Consider the following 18,138-nt stretch of genomic DNA (forward strand, 5'->3'; position numbering starts at 1 on the left):
AAAGGATATATAATCAGATATACACACATACATATGCTAAGACATATACACATAATCTGGGAAAAAACATCATATAATCTGAAAAACAAATGAGAGGACACGGGCAGAGACAGAGGCACGACGCCGGTGTCGGCCTAACCAAGGAGAGGTGCGGTATGGTCGGGGTAGGGGCAGAGGCACGGCGCCGGCGTCGGTGTAGAGGGCGGCGACGACAGCGTGGTCGGGGCAGGGGCGATGGCGATCGACGGGGCAAAGGGCGGCGACTGCGTCGACGGGGCGGGTAGGGGTGCGGTAGAGGCACGGCAAGCGCGCACAGCGTGGTCGGGGGGCAGGGGCGACGACGGCGTGGTCGCGCCGGGCAACAGTGACGTGGTCGGGGGTGCGACACAGGCACGACGAGCTCGGACAGCCTGGCGGCGTCGTCGGAGGGATCGAAGAACTGACGAAATTTTCACAACTGCTGGCTTATATAGCAAATCCATTGGTACCGGTTGGTGCCACCAACCGGTACCAATGCCCCCTTTAGTCCCGGTTGGTGCCACCAACGGGGACCAAAGGTCACTTTTCAGCAGCCCAAAGGGCGGGAAGCGGCGGCCTTTGGTCCCGGTTGGTGGCACCAACCGGGACTAAAGGTCACTTTTCAGCAGCCCAAATGGCGGGAAGCGGCGGCCTTTGGTCCCGGTTGGTACCACGATCCGGTACCAATGCACCCCCTTTAGTCCCGGTTGGTGCCACCAACAAGGACCAAAGCCCATGTGTTGCCCGCATCGCGGCCAAAGTTTAGTCCCACCTCGCTAGTTGAGAGGGGCGCGCAGTGGTTTATAAGCCCCACTGCCGCACCCCTCTCGAGCTCCTCTCCACTGCAGGCTTACGGGCCTACTTGCTACTGCTTTGCCTGATGGGCCTTCTCGGCCTACTGCGGGCCTGAATCCTGGACCATGGATGGGTTTCTAGTCGTATTCAGGCCGTGGTGGCAAAAAAAAATTCCAAGTTTTTTTTGTTTTCTTTTTTCTTTATTTATTTTGTTTTGTTTCCACTTACAACAAAATACTTATTAATTTTATTTTATTTTGTTTATAATTACTTATTAATTTTATTTTATGATGATTCTTTTTGCTATTAAAGTTTCTAACAAAAAAAGTTCTTTATGAAAATTCTTTTTGCTTTTAATGATTTCAAACAGAAAATACTTTGATAATTTTAGTTGCATGAATTTTATATAATTTTAGTTTCAATAATAGTAGAAGTTGCTTATAATGTTTTGAACAGAAAATACTTTGATAATTTTAGTTTCAAAAATTTTATTTATGTTATTAAAGTTTTTTTTGTTTGTACTTATCTATTTTTTTAAAGTTTATATTATTTTGTTTCAAATGACTTATTTACTTTATTTTATTTTGTTTCTGACTTCATTTGTTATTTTTCATGCATTTACTGATTATTTTGAGCTATAATCTGTACTATTAAAAGCACGAAGAGGCAGATCCAACTCATCATCTTAGTCGTCTATCAGAGAATCAATGGTTAAAAATCATCATTAACTAAATCCTTCGTTAATGATTCTTCGTTAACACCATGACGAAATCCTCGGACGTTCTATTCGCGGCCTAACCCGCTCAACCCCGCCTCCCAGCACACTCCGGCTCGGCTCGCCCGCTGCCTCCCCATGCTCGGCCCGCCCACCGCCCCCCTTCCCGCCCCCGCCCCTTCTCGGCCCGCCCAGCTCGCCACCGCCCCTCCTAGCCCCGCCCACCACCGCCCCTGCTCGCCCCGCCCAACGCCGCCCCCTGCTATCCCCGTCCACCGTCGCCCCTGCTCGCCCCGCCCACCGACGCCCCCTGCTCGCCCCGCCCACCGTGGGGCCACCGTGTCGGGCATGGTCGGGCAACCTCCGCATCGGAGCACGGGAGCGGCTCGAGTCGCTCATGCTCGCCCGCCGCTCCACCTCCGAGCTCTCCTCCTTCCAGGGCATCGCCTCCGCGTCTGTCCCCGCCTCCCCGCTCCCCGATGGCACAGGCGGCGGCACGCCCGTGTGGTTTAGATGCCGCTCCCCAAGGCGTAGATGGAGAAGCTGATGGGCGAGAGCCGGGACACGGCCGAGGCGGCGGCCAAGATCACGGAGCTATGTGTGGCCGTGTGCGACGGCGGCTGCTGCGCCAAGGTGATGCCCGAGAGGCCGCTCGTCATCCTACGCAGCCCGTCGTTCACGGCCACGCCCGAGTGGGGCTCCGGCTTCATGCTCCCCAAGCCGGTTGGACGGAGATCGTCGAGGAGTGGATTCTGTGGTGCACCGCGTTGCCGACGGCTTCTCTTCACCGCCGAGCTCTGCTCCCCTCCCTCCGCGTCAGGATCAGGGTGCCCACGGATCTTACCTTGTCACTGTTGGTTCCCGTCTCTTCCACCGTGTCCTGCATTGGTAGCTCTCTTGGATTGGCACGCCGAGGGAATTCGATCTTGGAGGTAAGCAAAAATATGGAGGTAGATTTAATCTCTCTTATATATACACAGTTTGATGGCTAGCTAGATGTATAGTAATCAGTATACTAGATTAAGTTGTTTATTCTGTGAGATGAAGATAAAACATTTCTTGGGGTTCTTTGGATACAGAGTTTTTGTCAATTATGTTTCCTATAAATTCGCTTAAAGGTCTAGCCACCTGAAATTAGTTAGCTAACAAAAGTACATTTTTTAGGGGTAGAAATAAGGGAAACACAATGGGGGAATTATACAGATTTATGCAAGGTAATCTGACATAAAAATTAGCACTGTCGAATGGTCAGAAACGTATTGATATGCCAATTTTAAAAAAACGAAAGCAAAGCTCGGTCTGCATCTTTTGGTAAATGAGCGGAGCATAACGCAGTATGATGGTGTTGGTCAAAGCTTCCATTCCGAGGTCCTTGCCATTTTGCAGGTTAGTGATGCTTGTATTCAGGGTCTAACATGACTCATTCTCTGGTCACCACAATGCTCTTGTTGAATAGCTTAAGGGTTGATGTTTCTAATCATGTACTTGGCACTTTGGAATCACCGTCTACAATGAATTTGGAGGCCTCAAATTGATGTTTAAGAACATAGAATTTAAGGAAACCTACGTGCTAAATCTTATCACAGAGCTACAGAAAAAAAAAGTAGATGAACAGATTATATCCCTTTTGCATATGGAAGTATATATTGTCTTGAATGACTCATCCTTCAATAGTAGAGATAGTAGACATATGAGGATCTCACTGATGGCAAACTAGCTCGAATTTGGGTTCGTCATAAATTATTAGATACATAGTTCCTTATCCATCAATTTCTAACAAGAGATTCTATAGAACTGAAGTTTAAGTCATTTTCTATTTGCTATATGATATTAGATGCCTAAGGTTTTTACCATATTAAAAAGCGTATGCATTAGAAAGAAATACGACACCTTCGTATGTTTGGCACTGGAAAGCACCGTACCACATTATTAAGAAAGGCCTCTTCCTTCTCACTTTCAGGAGGAACAACTTTTATCAGTACCGATGCATCTCCAAATGCGGATTCTAGCAGCACATTAGCTGTTGAAACTGTCATAGTGGGCCAGAGATTCCGTAAAAACTTGGACAGGACTTTTTTCTCCCTTTTAAGTCAACTATTTCTGAATTCATTCTGGTTATGAAGGGCCTGATATTTATGGTAGGAGGTGTTGATTGTTATTATTGTAGTGCTCTGGTAATTTTGTCTATCCTTGACGGAGACACCTGAACTCCTATCATTTGACTATTCGAGCTTTCAGTTTCGTTCCGTCACCAAAAATCGATAACAAGGATGTCCTTGCATAAGAGCCAAGATTCTCTTAACTATAAACCAAGAGCTTTGCAAATCGAATATCTTATCTTGCATATCATTGTTGAGCTTCATTCAATATTAGGTTACCTTGCATCTTCCAAATCTGTGTTTGCTGCCGTAATGCATAAACGTTATTGTTTTAGGTCACTTTCGTCTATGATTAGTTGTCTACCTATATGGTTTCTTCAAGTTTGATAATCTGCTTCACGTAGATGCCGCCTGCATTTCAAATGGGTTAGCCTGCACGCAATGTTTTTCTCCGTGGTGACTTCAAGTCTTATATCGTTATCTTCTGTAGCTTGGGCACCCTCGACTATCCATGTCAAGTCAAATGGGTTGGCCTTCACGCTATGTTCTTCATATTTTTGCCATCTACCTGTTCATCATTTTCATGTCTCTGTCACCTCGTAGCTTAAGTGATATATGCTCGTTACATCATTCTGGCTGTTTTAATTTGGTGTGATGATCTGTACTGGCAAGGTACAATCTACCTAAAACTCTGCGCTTCGGTTAAGACGTTCTAGGCATTTCAGACGGTGCCCAAAACAGTTGAAAATCTCAGTTGTATGAAATGTCTTACAAAAAAAGAACGGAAGGAGTAACTTGTTTCCCCCGGTAATCCACCTTCTTCCATATATGTGTATGGAGGGCAACGCTTTTCCAGCGGACCCCCAGAAAACTTGATTCCGTGAAAACTTTAAACTGCAAGAAGGCATGAGCATTACTATTTTAAGAGACCCCTAGAATGCCAAGGACCCTGATGATGTCAAGGTTTAAATACTTTATGAATAAGTTATATTTTCTGTTGGCATCCCATTCATGTTGATTCTTTTCTTAATACCATGAATAGGTGCTTTATGTAGGGTCTGATTGTGGGCAGATGCTTGGGTATGTGCCTTAGTTGGCTAAAGTCTTGGCTCCTCTACTGAACACACATTTTATTCAATGTGAGGAGATTCCTTATCACATTGCAGAAGAAATGTAATATGCCATAATGTTTTTAGGTCCTCAAGAGTTATATAGGCTGCTCTCTTGTTGAGTAAACATATGCCGTCAACTTTAAGCTTAATGATTAGTGGTGAATAAGCTAGCCTTGAATACCTGTGGTAGGTTATCTTAGAAATCTCACTCCATGCCATCTTAGTGAATGCCTGGTGATGCTAAATATACACAGTAAATTAACTTCGGATAGTCAGGCTACAAGTTTTAATTTGGATTTGCCCATGGATAGAACAACTGTAACATCATATACGATCTCTCTGTATATTTTTGCTCTCGTATTTTAGCCAATTTTCTGCTAATTGACTATAAACCTTAATGCATTGGGTGAACTACTACCCACATGTGCCAAGAAGTCATGGGTTCTATGCCCTCTCTGCATTTCACTGGGCAGGGGTAAGGCTTTTCTCGTACAATATTTCACGAGACCTCACCTGGTTTGGGAGCTTCTAGCACTCGGTCTGTCCTTTACAGCAGAGTAAGAAAGTGGAACAAACTGATTATGTACTTGGTAGCAAAAGGGCCCGTGCGTTGCAACGGGAAAAAGAATAACATTTTAAATTTGGAGTTACGATTTAGAAGATATGAGTATTTAAAAAAAACATTTAATATGTACTGCGGGTTTAATGTCAGAAACATCAAGGGGTTTTCCATAAAATAGCATGATGGACTAAGAACACCTATTTCCATAAAACATCAAGGTATAGATATAGATTGTCAGCCTTACCACAACTTGAAGTGAAAAGTATAATGCAGTGTATTCTTAATCTAATTCTTACCACCTTAACACTACCACTTTCAGGTGTAACTTACAAATGTATATAAGATTTATTTATTTTTTTCTTTTCGTGCATGAGTTAACATTTGTTCTGTGTTTAATCCTTTCCAGTACACAGTGTTTGATCAGCTTAAGCAAAAGCTAATCCTGAGGCAGACGCATAAAAATGCAGAATCAACAAGTGATTCTTCCCCGGTTGCTCTTTCTGCATTCTCGGCATTCCTCCTTGGTGCGATCTCAAAAAGTGTTGCTACGATCTTGACTTACCCATTAATCAGGTATGGAAACTTCACTTGTTATATAGACTTCTCTACTTGCTTTTTGCTTGTCAATGCGGCCTATAAATTCAACCGCCACTTCAGTTATCTGACATCAATTTTTCAAACAGGTGCAAGGTCATGATTCAGGCTGCAGACCCCGATGATGACGATGAGGACGAATCTGAAAGGACAGGGCCAGGCAATTCAAGGCCCCCCAAAACAATGTTGGGTGCTATGCATGCAATGTGGAATAAGGAAGGCATCCCAGGCTTCTTCAAAGGATTACATGCTCAGATACTAAAGACGGTTCTGAGCTCTGCATTACTTCTGATGATAAAAGAGAAGATTTCAAAGTTCACCTGGATCTCGCTGCTAGCCCTGCGTCGATATCTCTTTGTTTCTCGGAAGAGAATCAAGAGTGCATAATTGTATCATATGTCAGACCTGAGAAAACCAGTCGAATCGTCCACCGGTATTTCAAGATCTTATACTACCAAATAACAAAAGTACAGAAGCATGCAGAAGAACACAATCGTCCTGAGAGCGCCATGGAATGTTCTGAATAAATTGATTTGTTTTTTCTTGTACCTCTGAGTATCTGATATGTACTTGGAATGGAAATACAATATGGAATAGGTGTTTTCCAGAAGTAGTTCTGGTGATGTTATTGTGGTCTGGTAGACTGGTACCATACGTGTAAAATGCCACTTTTGTTCTATTATTTGTTGGCCAGCCCGAACGCCATCCCGGGGCACATCAGCCGCCCGACGCCGAACGGTATGTACTCAAAGTCCGTGCCCTTGAAGTCTACGTTGCCGCCCTCGAACCACTCTAGCGAGAACTCCTCCGGGTCGTCCCAGTGCGGCGGGTCCCTGCCGATCGCCCACGCGTTGACGAGCACCATGGCGCCCGCCGGCGTGTCGAAGCCGAGGACCCGGCATGGGGCCTGTCACTCGCGGGGGGAGGGGAGCATCGTCGCCGGAGGGTGCAGCCAGAGCACCTCCTTGATGATGAGGTTCAGGTACCACAGGCTCGCCACACTCTCCTCCATGACCCTGTCACTGTAGATAGGGAGATAGCCCTGCGTGCCCTAAGGTCACTATAGGCTGTAGCGAAGGGAACACTGCAATTAGCGGGCACGTGGATGGGGTGATCATGCATAAGCTTTGTTGTGTTGATTTTTTGTCAAGTACGTTGTTGTCCAAGCCTTTCCTGAACGTCGATTAGTGGTCCTTCTCTCCCATTCAACATATTTCACTAATTTTTTTGCTTATTGAGTGATATGACCTAATTAATCTGTACTTAGACCAACAACCAAAGAGTAGCATGCAAACTTTGTACAAGACACCCTAACCTAGCACTTGGTAATAATGGGATGAAACATGTTCGGTAATGCAAGCATTTTTGTGGGGGATCACTGACACCATAAACCTATTACTGAAACGAATGAGTCAGTTCGTGCATACGAGGATTTTGTTCTCCCGTTGCAACTAACCTACACCATACTAATCCAAATCTCTTCTCGTACCATATGCCAAATCCCTTCTCCCTTGAATACAGATTGTATAAGTTGTAAACCTCACCCAAGGAATCAAATGTAGTGCTTAGAACAAGTGTGATCACATTTTCCGCCGTTTTCGCTGCAAAACATATGAGAGCCTTCTCAAACGCACTGATTTGATTTGGGCATGGTGTCATGAATGGTGCAGTCCTCAGCCGGCAAACACCACGCAGTAGGCATTATTTATGTGAATGCATTTACTAACTCCTTTGAATCCACAAAGCTATAGCTGCCTGATTTCTTTTATGCAATCAAATTTTCTATACTAAAATCTTTGCATCTCTCATATCAAATGGTTTCATTCTAATGTGGTTTACTAACTACTCGGAATCCATACATCTATAGCTGCCTAATTTGTTTAGTGTTGTCAATTTTTATTTATTCAAATATTTTCCATACGTGATCACATAATTAAGCTTTTCATTATCTGATTGTCAATAATAAGAATGCACTGTACTTACTCCTCTGAACCCAGAAAACGGTAGCTGCCCGATTTCTTTACTGCACACATTTTTTCTTTACTAAATCTTTGCATCTCGCATATCAGCGAGCTACAATTAAATGCAGTGCACAAACTACTCTGAACCAGATTCACATAGTTGCCTGATTTATTTAGTGTTGCCAATTTTGTTTTACTAAAATCTTTGTTGTCTTATGACATAAGGAAGCCTTTTCTTATCCGAATTTCAACTATTTGAATGCAGTGTAGTTAATCCTCTGAACCCAGTAAACTACAACTGCCAGATTTTGTTAGGGCTACCAATTTTTCTTCACTAATTATTTTGCATCTCTCATATCAGGAGGGTTCAATGAAATGAATTCTACTAAATACTCTGAATTCAGAAAGATTAGTTGTCTGGTTTCGATATTGATGTTAGTTTTTTCTTTACTAAAATCTTTGCATCTTCGATGACATAAGGAAGATTTTCCACTGACCTCTTATTCTATCCGTGCGTCTGGGGATTCATCTTCCCCGTCGAAGGGGAGCTATCCCTTCTACCCGCTGTGGCCTCCGCCGCTCTGTGATGTTGCGGCACCGTCCGCTCCACCACTACGCCAATATCTTTTCTTTCTACTGCTAAGGCGTTATAAGTACACATAATCTATGGTTTCTTTGTAGTTTAAATGGAGTAGTCAAAATACATCATTATTTATTATTTATGCTGAACTATTTATTCAGATAATTTGCCCTTTTCTAGAGAGTGAAAATTGGCGTAGGGCATGTTAATTATATGGATAGACCACTACAATAGTTATGTAGTATTAGTTGGCCATCAACTGCTTATATCTCTAATTATGTTTGATTTTTAGGTTGTATGCAGTTTGTTTTTCCCATAGGCAGAACTAATGGCTGAGCTAAGTAAAGACTACATGTTCCAGAAGAAATTGGATCTACAGTCTGTACATCGATTGACGATATTATCTTACTTCCAGAGAAAGGCCTAAGCCCAACTTTTAATACAAAGATTTGAAAGCTTTTAATATAAATTGGTTGGCCACGTGATGAATGAGAAAATTCATTCCATTACACGTGCGTTGCACGTGCACTGTTACTAGTACCATGAAATTGAAAAGTATTTGAAATGAACTCTCAAAAGGTTCCAAGTTGGCATGGTATCATCATTTCACCCACATAGCATGTGCAAGAAAGTAGAGTGGCTTACGGCAAAAACTGGATGCACTTCGTGTACAAAACAGACAATCTCCTTCGAAGTATCACGGTTTCATACGGAAACTCGTCTGTTACAAAGAGATTTCAATTTTTTTGAACTTATTTGAACCCCCTTGTTTTTCTGTGTTCAAAATGCACCATTCAAAGCCACATCATCAATTTACAACCCTTTCTGACTTCATTTCTTATTTTTCATGCATTTACTGATTGTTTTGAGCAATAAGACCATGAAATTGAAAAGAATTTGAAATGAACTCTGAAAAGGTTCCAAATTGGCATGGTATCATCATTTCACCCACATAGCATATGCAAGAAAGTCGAGAGGATTACGGCAAAAACTGGATGCACTTCGTGTACAAAACAGACAATCTCGTTCGAAGTATCACGGTTTATACGGAAACTCGTGTGTTACAAAGGGATTTCAATTGTTTTGAAGTTATTTGAACCCCCTTGTTTTTCTGTGTTCAAAATGCACCATTCAAATCCACATCATCAATTTACAACCCTTTCGGACTTCATTTGTTATTTTTCATGCAATTACTGATTATTTTGAGTTATAAGACCATGAAATTGAAAAGCATTTGAAATGAACTCTGAAAAGGTTCCAAGTTGGCATGGTATCATCATTTCACCCACATAGCATGTGCAAGAAAGTAGAGAGGCTTACGGGAAAAACTGCATGCACTTCGTGTACAAAACGGACAATCTCCTTCGAAGTATCACGGTTTCATACGGAAACTCGTCTGTTACAAAGGGATTTCAATTATTTTGAACTTATTTGAACCCCCTTGTTTTTCTGTGTTCAAAATGCACCACTCAAAGCCACATCATCAATTTACAACCCTTTCTGACTTCATTTCTTATTTTTCATGCATTTACTGATTATTTTGAGCTATAAGACCATGAAATTGAAAAGCATTTCAAATGAACTCTAAAAAGGTTCCAAGTCGGCATGGTATCATCATTTCACCCACAGAGCATGTGCAAGAAAGTAGAGAGGCTTACGGCAAAAACTGGATGCACTTCGTGTACAAAACGGACAATCTCCTTCGAAGTATCAGGGTTTCATACGGAAATTGGTATGTTACAAAGGGATTTCATTTTTGTTGAACTTATTTGAACCCCCTTGTTTTTCTGTGTTCAAAATGCACCATTCAAAGCCACATCATAAATTTACAACCCTTTCTGACTTCAATTGTTATTTTTCATGCATTTACTGATTATTTTCAGCTATAAGACCATGAAATTGAAAAGCATTTGAAATGAACTCTGAAAAGGTTCCAAGTTGGCATGGTATCATCATTTCACCCACATAGCATGTGCAAGAAAGTAGAGAGGCTTACGGGAAAAACTGGATGCACTTCGTGTACAAAACAGATAATCTCCTTCGAAGTAAAGGGTTTCATAAGGAAACCCGTCTGTTACAAAGGGATTTCAATTTTTTTGAACTTATTTGAACCCCCTTGTTTTTCTGTGTTTAAAATGCACCATTCAAAGCCACATAATCAATTTACAACCCTTTCTAACTTCATTTCTTATTTTTCATGCATTTACTCATTATTTTGAGCTATAAGACCATGAAATTGAAAAGCATTTCAAATGAACTATAAAAAGGTTCCAAATAGGCATGGTATCATCATTTCGCCCACAGAGCATGTGCAAGAAAGTAGAGAGGCTTACGGCAAAAACTGGATGCACTTCGTGTACAAAACGGACAATCTCCTTCGATGTATGAGGGTTTCATACGGAAATTCGTATGTTACAAAGGGATTTCATTTTTGTTGAACTTATTTGAAACCCCTTGTTTTTCTGTGTTCAAAATGCACCATGCAAAGCCACATCATCAATTTACAACCCTTTCTGACTTCATTTGTTATTTTTCATGCATTTACTGATTATTTTGTGCTATAAGACCATGAAATTGAAAAGCATTTGAAATGAACTCTGAAAAGGTTCCAAGTTGGAATGGTATCATCATTTCACCCACATAGCATGTGTAAGAAAGTAGAGAGGCTTACCGCAAAAACTGGATGCACTTCGTGTACAAAACAGACAATCTCCTTCGAAGTATTAGGGTTTCATACGGAAACTCGTCTGTTACAAAGGGATTTCAATTTTTTTGAATTTATTTGAACCCCCTTGTTTTTCTGTGTTCAAAATGCACCATTCGAAGCCACATCATCAATTTACAACCCTTTCTGACTTCATTTGTTATTTTCTATGCATTTACTAATTATTTTGAGCTATAAGACCATGGAATTGAAAAGGATTTGAAATGAACTCTGAAAGGTTCCAAGTTGGCATGGTATCATCATTTCACCCACATAGCAGGTGCAAGAAAGTACAGAGGCTTACGGCAAAAACTGCATGCACTTCGTGTACAAAACAGACAATCTCCTTCGAAGTATCAGGGTTTCATACGGAAACTCGTCTGTTACAAAGGGATTTCAATTTTTTTTGAACTTATTTGAACCCCCTTGTTTTTCTGTGTTCAAAATGCACCATTCAAAGCCACATCATCAATTTACAACCCTTTCTAACTTCATTTATTATTTTTCATGCATTTACTGATTATTTTGAGCTATAATACCATGAAATTGAAAAGCATTTCAAATGAACTCTAAAAAGGTCCCAAGTAGGCATTGTATCATCATTTCACCCACACAGCATGTGCAAGAAAATAGAGAGGCTTACGGCAAAAAATGGATGCACCATTCAAACCCGTCTATTACAAAAGCATTTCAAATGAACTCTACAAAGGTCCCAAGTAGGCATTGTATCATCATTTCACCCACAGAGCATGTGCAAGAAAGTAGAGAGGCTTACGGCAAAAACTGGATGCACTTCGTGTACAAAACAGACAATCTCCTTCGAAGTATCAGGGTTTCATACGGAAACTCGTCTGTTACAAAGGGATTTCATTTTTGTTGAACTTATTCGAACCCCCTTGTTTTTCTGTGTTCAAAATGCACCATTCAAAGCCACATCATCAATTTACAACCCTTTCTGACATCATTTGTTATTTTTCGTGCATTTACTGATTATTTTGAGCTATAAGACCATGAAATTGAAAAGCATTTGAAATGAACTCTGAAAAGGTTCCAAGTTGGCATGGTATCATCATTTCACCCACATAGCATGTGCAAGAAAGTAGAGAGGCTTACGGCAAAAACTGGATGCACTTCGCGTACAAAACAGACAATCTCCTTCGAAGTATCACGGTTTCATACGGAGACTCGTCTGTTACAAAGGGATTTCAATTTTTTTGAACTTATTTGAACCCCCATGTTTTTCTGTGTTCGAAATGCACCATACAAAGTCACATCATAAATTTACAACCCTTTCTGACTTCATTTCTTATTTTTCATGCATTTACTGATTATTTTGAGCTATAAGACCATGAAATTGAAAAACATTTCAAATGGACTCTAAAAAGGCTCCAAGTAGGCATGGTATCATCATTTCACCCACATAGCATGTGCAAGAAAGTAGAGAGGCTTACGGCAAAAACTGGATGCACTTCGTGTACAAAACAGACAATCTCCTTCGAAGTATCAGGGTTTCATTTGGAAACTCGTCTGTTACAAAGCGATTTCTTTTTTGTTGATCTTATTTGAACCCCCTTGTTTTTCTGTGTTCAAAATGCACCATTCAAAGCCACGTCATCAATTTACAACCCTTTCTGACTTCATTTGTTATTTTTCATGCATGTACTGATTATTTTGAGCTATAAGACCATGAAATTGAAAAGCATTTGAAATGAACTTTGAAAAGGTTCCAAGTTGGCATGGTATAATCATTTCACCCACATAGCATGTGCAAGAAAGTAGAGCGGCTTACCGCAAAAACTGGATGCACTCCGTGTACAAAACAGACAATCTCCTTCGAAGTATCACGGTTTCATACGGAAACTCGTCTGTTACAAAGGCATTTCAATTTTTTTGAAATTATTTGAACCCCATTGTTTTTCTGTGTTCAAAATGCACCATTCAAAGCCACATCATCAATTTACAACCCATTCTGACTTCATTTGTTATTTTTCATGCATTTACTGATTATTTTGAGCTATAAGACCATGGAATTTAAAAGCATTTGAAATGAACTCTGAAAAGGTTCCAAGTTGGCATGGTATCATGATTTCACCCACATAGCATGTGCAACAAAGTAGAGAGGCTTACGGTAAAAATGGATGCACTTCGTGTACAAAACAAACATTCTCCTTTGAAGTATCAGGGTTTCATACGGAAACTCGTCTCTTACAAAGGGATTTCAATTTTTTTGAACTTATTTGAACCTCCTTGTTTTTTTGTGTTCAAAATGCACCATTCAAAGCCACATCATCAATTTACAACCCTTTCTGATTTCATTTGTTATTTTTCATGCATTTACTGATTATTTTGAGCTATAAGACCATGAAATTGAAAAGCATTTGAAATGAACTCTGAAAAGGTTCCAAGTTGGCATGGTATCATAATTTAACCCACATAGCATGTGCAAGAAAGTAGAGAGGCTTACGGAAAAAACTGGATGCACTTCGTGTACAAAACAGACAATCTCCTTCGAAGTATGAGGGTTTCATATGGAAACTCGTCTCTTACAAAGGGATTTCAATTTTTTTGAACTTATTTGAACCTCCTTGTTTTTCTGTGTTCAAAATGCACCATTCAAATCCACATCATCAGTTTACAACCCTTTCTGACTTCATTTCTTATTTTTCATGCATTTACTGATTATTTTGAGCTATAAGACCATGAAATTGAAAAGCATTTGAAATGAACTCTGAAAAGGTTCCAAGTTGGCATGGTATCATCATTTCACCCACATAGCATGTGCAACAAAGTAGAGAGGCTTACGGCAAAAACTGGAAGCACTTCATGTACAAAACGGAAAATCTCTTTCGAAGTATCACGGTTTCATACGGAAACTCGTCTGTTACAAAGGGATTTCAATTTTTTGAACTTATTTGAACTCCCGTGTTTTTCTGTGTTCAAAATGCACCATTCAAAGCCACATCATCAATTAACAACCCTTTCTGACTTCATTTGTTATTTTTCATGCAGTTACTGATTATTTTGAGCTATAAGACCATGAAATTGAAAAGCATTTGAAATGAACTCTGAAAAAGTTCCAAGTTGGCATGGTATCATCATTTCACCCACATAGCATGTGCAAGAAAGTAGAGAGGCTTACGGCAAAAACTGGATGCACTTCATGCACAAAACAGACAATCTCCTTCGAAGTATTAGGGTTTCATATGGAAACTCGTCTATTACAAAGGGATTTCAATTTTCTTGAACTTATTTGAACCCCCTTGTTTTTCTGTGTTCAAAATGCACCATTCAAAGCCACATCATCAATTTACAACCCTTTCTGACTTCATTTTTTATTTTTCATGCATTTACTAATTATTTTGAGCTATAAGACCATGAAATTGAAAAGCATTTGAAATGAACTCTAAAAAGGTTTCAGGTTGGATGGTATCATCATTTCACCCACATAGCATGTGCAAGAAAGTAGAGAGGCTTACGGCAAAAACTGGATGCACTTCGTGTACAAAACAGACAATCTCCTTTGAAGAATGAGAGTTTCATACGGAAACTCGTCTATTACAAAGGGATTTCATTTTTGTTGAACTTATTTGAACCCCCTTGTTTTTCTGTGTTCAAAATGCACCATTCAAATGCACATCATCAATTTACAACCCTTTCTGACTTCATTTGTTATTTTTCATGCATTTACTGATTATTTTCAGCTATAAGACCATGAACTTGAAAAGCATTTGAAATGAACTCTGAAATGGTTCCAAGTTGGCATGGTATCATCATTTCACCCACATAGCATGTGCAAGAAAGTAGAGAGGCTGACGGCAAAAACTGGATGCATTTCGTGTACAAAACAGACAATCTCCTTCGAAGTATCACGGTTTCATACGGAAACTCGTGTGTTACAAAGCGATTTCAATTCTTTTGAACTTATTTGAACCCCCATGTTTTTCTGTGTTCGAAATGCACCATTCAAAGCCACATCATAAATTTACAACCCTTTCTGACTTCATTTCGTATTTTTCATGCATTTATTGATTATTTTGAGCTATAAGACCATGAAATTGAAAAACATTTCAAATGTACTCTGAAAAGGCTCCAAGTAGGCATGGTATCATCATTTCACCCACATAGCATGTGCAAGAAAGTAGAGAGGCTTACGGCAAAAACTGGATGCACTTCGTGTACAAAACAGAGAATCTCCTTCGAAGTATCAGGGTTTCATATGGAAACTCGTCTGTTACAAAGCGATTTCATTTTTGTTGAACTTATTTGAACCCCCTTGTTTTTCTGTGTTCTAAATGCACCATTCAAAGCCACGTCATCAATTTACAACCCTTTCTGACTTCATTTGTTATTTTTCATGCATTTACTGATTATTTTGAGCTATAAGACCATGAAATTGAAAAGCATTTGAAATGAACTCTGAAAAGGTTCCAAGTTGGCATGGTATAATCATTTCACCCACATAGCATGTGCAAGAAAGTAGAGCGGCTTACCGCAAAAACTGGATGCACTTCGTGTACAAAACAGACAATCTCCTTCGAAGTATCACGGTTTCATACGGAAACTCGTCTGTTACAAAGGCATTTCAATTTTTTTGAAATTATTTGAACCCCCTTGTTTTTCTGTGTTCAAAATGCACCATTCAAAGCCACATCATCAATTTACAACCCATTCTGACTTCATTTGTTATTTTTCATGCATTTACTGATTATTTTGAGCTATAAGACCATGGAATTGAAAAGCATTTGAAATGAACTCTGAAAAGGTTCCAAGTTGGCATGGTATCATCATTTCACCCACATAGCATGTGCAACAAAGTAGAGAGGCTTACGGTAAAAATTGGATGCACTTCATGTACAAAACAAACATTCGCCTTTGAAGTATCAGGGTTTCATACGGAAACTCGTCTCTTACAAAGGGATTTCAATTTTTTTGAACTTATTTGAACCTCCTTGTTTTTTTGTGTTCAAAATGCACCATTCAAAGCCACATCATCAATTTACAACCCTTTCTGATTTCATTTGTTATTTTTCATGCATTTACTGATTATTTTGAGCTATAAGACCATGAAATTGAAAAGCATTTGAAATGAACTCTGAAAAGGTTCCAAGTTGGCATGGTATCATCATTTAACCCACATAGCATGTGCAAGAAAGTAGAGAGGCTTACGGCAAAAACTGGATGCACTTCGTGTACAAAACAGACAATCTCCTTCGAAGTATCAGGGTTTCATAAGGAAACTCGTCTGTTACAATGGGATTTCAATTTTTTTGAACTTATTTGAACCTCCTTGTTTTTTTGTGTTCAAAATGCACCATTCAAAGCCACATCATCAGTTTACAACCCTTTCTGACTTCATTTGTTATTTTTCATGCATTTACTGATTATTTTGAGCTATAAGACCATGAAATTGAAAAGCATTTGAAATGAACTCTGAAAAGGTTCCAAGTTGGCATGGTATCATAATTTAACCCACATAGCATGTGCAAGAAAGTAGAGAGGCTTACGGAAAAAACTGGGTGCACTTCGTGTACAAAACAGACAATCTCCTTCGAAGTATGAGGGTTTCATATGGAAACTCGTCTCTTACAAAGGGATTTCAATTTTTTTGAACTTATTTGAACCTCCTTGTTTTTCTGTGTTCAAAATGCACCATTCAAATCCACATCATCAGTTTACAACCCTTTCTGACTTCATTTCTTATTTTTCATGCATTTACTGATTATTTTGAGCTATAAGACCATGAAATTGAAAAGCATTTGAAATGAACTCTGAAAAGGTTCCAAGTTGGCATGGTATCATCATTTCACCCACATAGCATGTGCAACAAAGTAGAGAGGCTTACGGCAAAAACTGGAAGCACTTCGTGTACAAAACGGAAAATCTCTTTCGAAGTATCACGGTTTCATACGGAAACTCGTCTGTTACAAAGGGATTTCAATTTTTTGAACTTATTTGAACTCCCGTGTTTTTCTGTGTTCAAAATGCACCATTCAAAGCCACATCATCAATTAACAACCCTTTCTGACTTCATTTGTTATTTTTCATGCAGTTACTGATTATTTTGAGCTATAAGACCATGAAATTGAAAAGCATTTGAAATGAACTCTGAAAAAGTTCCAAGTTGGCATGGTATCATCATTTCACCCACATAGCATGTGCAAGAAAGTAGAGAGGCTTACGGCAAAAACTGGATGCACTTCATGCACAAAACAGACAATCTCCTTCGAAGTATTAGGGTTTCATATGGAAACTCGTCTATTACAAAGGGATTTCAATTTTCTTGAACTTATTTGAACTCCCTTGTTTTTCTGTGTTCAAAATGCACCATTCAAAGCCACATCATCAATTTACAACCCTTTCTGACTTCATTTTTTATTTTTCATGTATTTACTAATTATTTTGAGCTATAAGACCATGAAATTGAAAAGATTTTGAAATGAACTCTGAAAAGGTTTCAGGTTGGATGGTATCATCATTTCACCCACATAGCATGTGCAAGAAAGTAGAGAGGCTTACGGCAAAAACTGGATGCACTTCGTGTACAAAACAGACAATCTCCTTTGAAGAATCAGAGTTTCATACGGAAACTCGTCTATTACAAAGGGATTTCATTTTTGTTGAACTTATTTGAACCCCCTTGTTTTTCTGTGTTCAAAATGCACCATTCAAATCCACATCATCAATTTACAACCCTTTCTGACTTCATTTGTTATTTTTCATGCATTTACTGATTATTTTCAGCTATAAGACCATGAACTTGAAAAGCATTTGAAATGAACTCTGAAATGGTTCCAAGTTGGCATGGTATCATCATTTCACCCACATAGCATGTGCAAGAAAGTAGAGAGGCTGACGGCAAAAACTGGATGCATTTCGTGTACAAAACAGACAATCTCCTTCGAAGTATCACGGTTTCATACGGAAACTCGTGTGTTACAAAGCGATTTCAATTCTTTTGAACTTATTTGAACCCCCATGTTTTTCTGTGTTCGAAATGC

At 39.7% G+C, this 18,138-nt stretch overlaps 1 pseudogene; it reads left to right on the plus strand.

Annotated features, from left to right (window-relative positions):
• Positions 1 to 234: 234 nt before the first annotated feature.
• Positions 235 to 6,523, plus strand: LOC123396479 (annotated as a pseudogene).
• The last annotated feature ends 11,615 nt before the right edge of the window (positions 6,524 to 18,138 follow it).

The sequence above is a fragment of the Hordeum vulgare genome, chromosome 5H (genome assembly GCF_904849725.1).
Source record: "Hordeum vulgare subsp. vulgare chromosome 5H, MorexV3_pseudomolecules_assembly, whole genome shotgun sequence".
In the NCBI taxonomy this organism is placed as follows: domain Eukaryota; kingdom Viridiplantae; phylum Streptophyta; class Magnoliopsida; order Poales; family Poaceae; genus Hordeum; species Hordeum vulgare.